A 7,500-nucleotide genomic window follows, 5' to 3' on the forward strand; every position below is an offset into this window, starting at 1 on the left:
TTACAATTTCAGCCAATGTTTTAAATAGATATTTTTATTACGTCAGTTATGGTTAATTAAATGGCGATCAAAGACCCCTTATCGTAGCACTTAACCGGCTGGGTCATAAAGCAGTTACTACCAGCAGTACTGCCAATCATAATAAATGTGATAGTGTTTGTTGTCAAAAGCATCCATTTTATCTCGGAAATAAATGTGTGAAACTGTATTGTGTCAAGTAGCCTTGTGTTTGAAACATGTATGGAAGGAAGAAAATGGTTTATTTAACGACGCACTCAACACATTTTATTTACGATTATATGGCGTGGGACATATGGTTAAGGAACACACAAATATTGAGGGAGGAAACCCGCTGTCGCCACTTAATGGGCTACTCTTTTCGATTAGCAGCAAGGGATCTTTTGTATGTACCATCCCATAGATAGCATAATACGTAACACGGCCTTTGATGTACCAGTCGTGGTGCACTGGCTGGTGCGAGAAATAGCCCAGTGGGCCCCTAACGGGGATCGATCACAAACCAACCGCACATCAAGCGAGCGCTTTACCACTGGGCTATGTCCTACCCCTAACACATGAATGGAGTATGTGTAAAACTAAGTACTACAATTGACCCCTCCGTATGACGAGTTAACCACGCCCACCGTGACACGTGATGCAAGGTTAGACAAACTTTCAATAATGGCTGCCAATTCGCATAGGTCGATAGCAAAATCAACCGATCTGCCGATTACGTTTTTGCCTTAATTTATTTACAAATATCGTTGTTTAAATAAAAAGCCGACAAGAGGAGACATTCAAGTATTTCACTACAGGGTACATTTACGATGACAACGTGACTGAAATCGACGAAACCATTTTTACTTCAGTAAATTTTATCGAAGCACAAGAAGCCGGAAGTGAACATCGAATGCAATCAAAAGAACATTTAAAACATCCTATGCTCGTTTTCTTGTCAGAAGTGATAAATTAAAATGTCTTGTTTGTTTCTTTTTTCTTCTTCTTTTTCATCATAATTTTTGTTGTTGTTGTTCGACATTTATATTAATGGAATCCCGATATGCCGAGGAACAAGAGAATAGAATACGCGGCGACGACCCGGCCTCGACCCGTTTAAAACCGTCTTTATTTTTCGTCGAGTTGCGTTAAATGTTTTGTTTAAAAAAACTAAACGGAGGTACGTGAGCAGTAACATTAAAATACAAGGCGTGTGGGAATGCTATCAGTGTACCATAATTTTATGCACGAAAGGTTACAAAACTACAGTATGCAGGCAGTGGTTTAGATTGTGGGATTGCGATGTTTATGGGGGTGTATTCTTACATAGCTGCATTGCTTGAATCAACCGACATACGGCACTTGCCCTATTTATGAAACCAAAGCCACAGGCGCGGATTTAGTGGGGGGCCCAAGGGGCCCGCCCCCCCCCCCCCTCCCCTATTTTTGGCGTCAAGTTAAAAAAAATTAACTATAGCATACACTAGAGTGGAATTACACAAAAAATGCACTTATTTCAAAATTTCGCGGGGGAGCATGTCCTTGGGTCCCCCCTATTTAAAAATCCTGGATCCGCGCCTGATCCATACACTCTTTGGAAAAAGTTGGACACAATTAGGAATGACAATATAGAAAATGTAGGAAAACGTAGAACAAAAGTAGGACTGAAACAGTACGTAGCGACATTATTCATGCTCAAAACACCTTTTTATGTGGTGCTTGGTTTGTACATGTATTTTGTGTTCTATCAAAAATGATGTGAATCTTATGCAGGCGCGGATCCAGGATTTTTAAATGGGGGGGGGGGCGAGGGCATGCTCCCCCGCGAAATTTTGAAATTTAAGTGGCCTGAAACGCGATTTCCTCGCATCTGAGTAAAAAAAAAAAAACACTTGACCCCAAAAATAGGGGTGGGGGTGGGAGGCGGGCCCCTTGGGCCCCCCACTAAATCCGCGCCTGTTATGTAACGGTCACGTTATACAGTTATTTCAAATTACTGTACACTATATTAATCAATATACATATTTACATGCATATGAATGCTGATGCACAGTAAAACAGAGTTAACATGATTAATTTAAGTTTTCCATTATGTATTATAGATTCTGAAGTCATACATACACATTGTACATTATAATCATATTAATCATTGGAAAATATGTTGGCTTTGAGGGTGTAATTTTAATATGTTGAGATTATATGGTGCCACAAATTGGGAGATATATCTTGCTGCCAAGAAAAATTAAAATAATTCCCATAACTGATGACTTATAATAACACAAGAAATATGCTCACTTTAACAGCAATTCGTGGCATTTTTAAACAAAAAAGTACGAAAAACTAAATATTCTGAAGAAAAAGTAGGGAAAATAGGACAAAGACCAAAAAGTACGAAAAAAGTAGGATAGCTGGACAGTCTGTAAAATATTTGCCAATTAAGCCAGTACAACAGTGTTTAAATAAATTATAAACTCATGTGTTGTGACAACAACTGTTGGGAATCAAACTTGAAGCTTCTGTCTCTCCCCCCCCCCCCCCCCCCCCTCCCCAATCTCACACACCCCGCCCATGAAACTAAACCACAGATTGCAGTTCGCACAATTAGTTTAATATTTATTATGAAAATACTTTCTAACATTTTCTTTTTTCTCAAAGAGAGGGTCTTTTACATATTAATCCCCATGCAATCTGGTACAGGTAAATATATTTATTCAAAAATGTATCTTTCTGTGGCATCCATCTCCAAATCATTATCCTCGAAACTTGTAGTCAACTGAGCAATTAAGGATTACCATTTGATGGGTGGTGTCAAACTGAATCCCAAGTCTTGGAAGTCTGAATTACTCCTTAGCAGCAATATGTCAAACACAAAAAAAAAAAAAAAAAAAAAAAAATATTTTGTATTAAATGAAATTGTTGAAAGTGTTTCATTTTCAGCAGCAATTTCATCCCCTGCCCCAGTTTTTCTTTCACATATCAGTTGAAACTGTTCTATTATTTCTATCATTCTGTTCTCAATATCAAGATGCAATGTAATTTGTTTAATAGTTTGTCTCCAGAATCTCATTTTCGACATCTAATCAATGACTCCACATCCATTTGGTCCAGTTGCTGAAATATATAAAAACAAACATGTTAAGTATTTCACATCCATTTGAAGAAGTACATTAGTCTGTAACTTAATTATATATTGTTGTATTAATTTAAAGTTTAATTTAATTTTAGGAAAACATTTTTTTAATAGGAAACAAAATCAATGTGACTAAACAAAGTATAAAATTAAAAAGTATTGCAGTAAATTAAGAAAAGTAGTCAACAATGTATTTAACTTTGATGATGTTATTTGATTTCTATTAGAAAGTTGCACAAAGCTACATATAAGATGGCATGTGGAAGAAGAAAAATGCCTATGCTTTGCTAAAATTTGGTGTATAAAATAATGATGAAAAAAACCCTACTGTCTCCAAAAGAAAATCATATTTAGGGTAGGTAATAAAAACAAAACAGATGTAAGTGCCTCAGCTGGGTGGTTATGGGTTTGAAATGTTTTGAAATTAGGGTTAGGACATTACATTTCAAGCACATGACCATTTATAAACAGCAGTTCTTTTACTATCATTTATCTAAACTTTAAAAAATATATTTATTAATTTCCAAGATTTTAGGGTATATAAGTTTAACCTCAGTAGCCTCTGGCAGAAACCATTAAGTTGAAAATTCTAAGAATAACAATAAAGGAATAATAAAATGTCTTACCAGTATTTATTATAAATTACCCAAGATTGGTAATTGATCTGCTGATAGGTGAGAAATTGTTTTAATATATATTATGGTAAAATTGGGTTGTTTTAATTGAGGGGTGGGGTGGAGAGGGACTAATGGATAAATAAAAGTTTGTTTTGTTTAAAGACACCACTAGAGCATACTGAATTATTAATCATCAGCTAGTGGATGTCAAACATTTTGTATTTTTGACATGTATAATCTAGAGTGCAAACCTGGTACATTATTAGCCAGGTATCTTTTATATATATATATATACACCACCCAACAGACAGAATAGCACATACCACAGCCTTTGATATACTAGTCGTGATGCACTAGCTTAAATCGAATCAAACCAAGAAACCATAACCGGCAATCTGTTCCGATTGCAAAAAATCACAATATTTTTATTTTTTTTGGCTTCAAAACATTTCATGGTCCCTACATAAAATTTGCCTAATTTATAACTTTCCAGACAATACTTACTTATCCCCCTAAAGCTCACAACCATAGGTTACTCCCTTACTCCCCCTCCCCCACCCCCCCCACACAAAAGCACATACACACACTCACGCCTACACACATGCAAACAAAAAGAAAAGGAAAAAAAAGCTAAGACTTCCAAACGTTCCAGCATGCTTGTTAATACTATCACTAACTAAACCTAACTTAAGCCTAAATTAACTGAATGCTGGAACGATCGGAAATCTTGCCAAAACTTTCATTTTGGCCATTCGTCTGACTGTGCAGTTTAACGACAGATTCTTAACGACAATAATATTTATATACATCGAAGACTGATTAAATTAGTCAGTAAATTCCATTACATTGGAGGGAAAGTGATTCTTAAACTCTTACCTTCGTGAATTTATATATCAGTTGAATTTTGATGGATTTCGGCAAAACTTCACTTTCAATACCATACAGTAACCTAGCCCGAGTACTCTGACTGTAAGAGAGCTAGACGGACATTTGGACATAAATACGCTCTCATTAGAGTCAGAGACCAACCTATGTATATTTTTGGCAATTCCTGACTACCAAACGGTAGGCAAAGATTCCCGCTCTAATACCACAACAATCCTGTGTTTGATGTCAAATACCTTTACATCGATCATTTTCGAGTTAACTGATACAAAAATATCCACATATTAATCACTAATACACATACTACAGAAAGAAATCCGACAGCACCCACATTCAGCTACACTTCGTGACACTCCGTCGCCATAATTACAAAGCTCGGCGACCTATTTCGAGACTTTGATCACGTGATCGCCCACTGGGCTATTCCGCCTAGTAGACGGAATGGCTAAGTGGGCGATCATGTGACGCAACGTCACGATATAGGTTGGCGCACTTAGAATTCTGCTGTCCGTCTAGCTCTCTTACAGTCAGAGTACTCGGGCTAACAGTAACCATGTGACGGTTTCGCAGGAAAACATTGAATTTACGTCAATCGTAGGCTCCGCATAGTTGTCATCGCTGTTAACACTTGTCAGCAGAAGTATATGTTTATTATGATTATAATTCAGTTGGAGGAGACAATTATTTTAACTAATTTTAATGCTAACTATACAAAAACGTTACACATCGAAACAAATTATGTTGTCTAACCTAATGGCGTCCAAGCAAATTTGGACCGCGGTTTTTTAACCGCGAAACATGATTGGTCCAGCGCGGTTGTCAATCACGCCGTACGGAGAGGGTCAATTTTGTATGAAACTAGGGGTGTTGTACAAATATCCCTTAACCATTATAACTTCTTTCTTCTTCTATATTTCCCAGTCCTTTCCATTATATGCGTCATAGCAATTTCTTTTGTTTTTTGCCAATCTTTAATTTATACAGAAACATTACAAATGCATTTATGTATCAAATTGTTATATATGACTGTATAACATTATTATACCACAAATTAGATATATGTACTTTAAATTATATCACTTTGATGTAAGGTCATGAATTCAAGGCTCCCCAACCTTGACATGATCAGAATGGACTGGGGAATTTTTTTTTTTTAAATAATAATAAAAAAAATAAAAAATAAAAAATAAATAAAAAAAAAAAAAAAAAAAAAAATAAAATATCCCTTATATCGAAAAAAAAAAGCCATGAAAGGTTCCACTTTCTTCAGTTAACAATACTTTTATGGAAGGATTGGAACATTCATATTTATGGGTCATAATTTGGTTAACATTGTCGCCTGTGGGATTTTATTTGGTATAGTACAGCCTCATGATAGTCTGGTGAATTGTACTGTAGCATTATATAGTTTATGAACCTATCAGCAAGATATGATTTGATACAATAGAAGTTTGTTTTGTTTAACGACACCACTGGAGCACATTGATTTATTAAGCATCGGCTATTGGATGTTAAACAGTTGGTAATTTTGACATAGTCATTAGAAGAAACCCACTTTTTTTTTTCTTTTTTTTTTTCTTCTAATGCACCGTCCTCGGTGGCGTCGTGGCAGGCCATCGGTCTACAGGCTGGTAGGTATTGGGTTCGGATCCCAGCCGAGGCATGGGATTTTTAATCCAGATACCGACTCCAAACCCCGAGTGAGTGCTCCGCAAGGCTCAATGGGTAGGTGTAAACCACTTGCACCGACCAGTGACTGGTTCAACAAAGGCCATGGTTTGTGCTATCCTGTCTGTGGGAAGCGCAAATAAAAGATCCCTTGCTGCCTATCGGAAGAGTAGCCCATGTAGTGGCGACAGCGGGTTTCCTCTCAAAACCTGTGTGGTCCTGAACCATATGTCTGACGCCATATAACCGTAAATAAAATGTGTTGAGTGCGTCGTTAAATAAAACACTTCTTTCTTTCTTTTTTCTAATGCAGCAAGGGATCTTTTATATGCACTTTTTCAGACAGGATAGCACACACCACGGCCTTTAATATACCAGTCGTGGTGCACTAGCTGGAATGAGAAATAGCCCGATGAGCCCACCGACGGGGATCGATCCCAAACCGACCGCGCATCAAGCGAGCGCTTTACCACTAGGCTACATCTCGACCCCCCCCCCCACCCCACCCCCACCCCCACCCATACAATGGTGACGAAAACACAGATATTTCGTGTTTAAAAACAAATTAGCTGAAATTTGTAACGTCAGTTGCCGTGGAATTGCCCTTTGCCATTGTGGGTGGTCTTTTGGATAAATATTGCTGCGAAACGTGTTAATAACTTTGTTTTTAGACAGCAATACTGTTACACAAAAATGTCGGATGTTTGTGACTCCCTCAAAACAGGACTCCGTGACCTGAATACACGTTATAATTTACAGACTCATTGCTTATACAATATTAACAAACCGTCCGTGACTGTAAATATGTTTTCGTGTATTAAGGCAACAGTATGATTCCCCGAGCGACAGAATGACACAGCTCGTCATTCGTCTCGAATTAACGACTAAAGATCACATTTCTGTCGATGGAAGCACGCATGCTTGGACTACAAACGAGACGACATTATTTTGTTTTAGGACGCGAAACCTAATTGCATATTAGTCCGTCGTTTTGTACTGCACAGCAAACCGCTAACAAATCGATGTGGCTTGGTTAATTGCGCAAATTCACGTGCGTCTAAATGTTTCTGATAAATTATTTTTAAAAGGTCAATAAGAAAAAAGTAAAGTTTGTTTTATTTAACGACGCCGCTAGAGCACATTGATTTTTTATCTTATCATCGGCTATTGGACGTCAAACATATGGTCATTCTGACACTGTTT

General features: G+C 37.2%; 1 protein-coding gene across 1 annotated transcript in view; it reads left to right on the forward strand.

Annotated features, from left to right (window-relative positions):
* LOC121388011 (neuronal acetylcholine receptor subunit alpha-10-like) overlaps positions 1 to 7,500 on the forward strand; it is a 38,302-nt gene that overhangs the window by 14,772 nt on the left and 16,030 nt on the right. The gene's annotated exons all lie outside the window — the stretch shown is intronic.

Source organism: Gigantopelta aegis, chromosome 2, assembly GCF_016097555.1.
Source record: "Gigantopelta aegis isolate Gae_Host chromosome 2, Gae_host_genome, whole genome shotgun sequence".
NCBI lineage: Eukaryota > Metazoa > Mollusca > Gastropoda > Neomphalida > Peltospiridae > Gigantopelta > Gigantopelta aegis.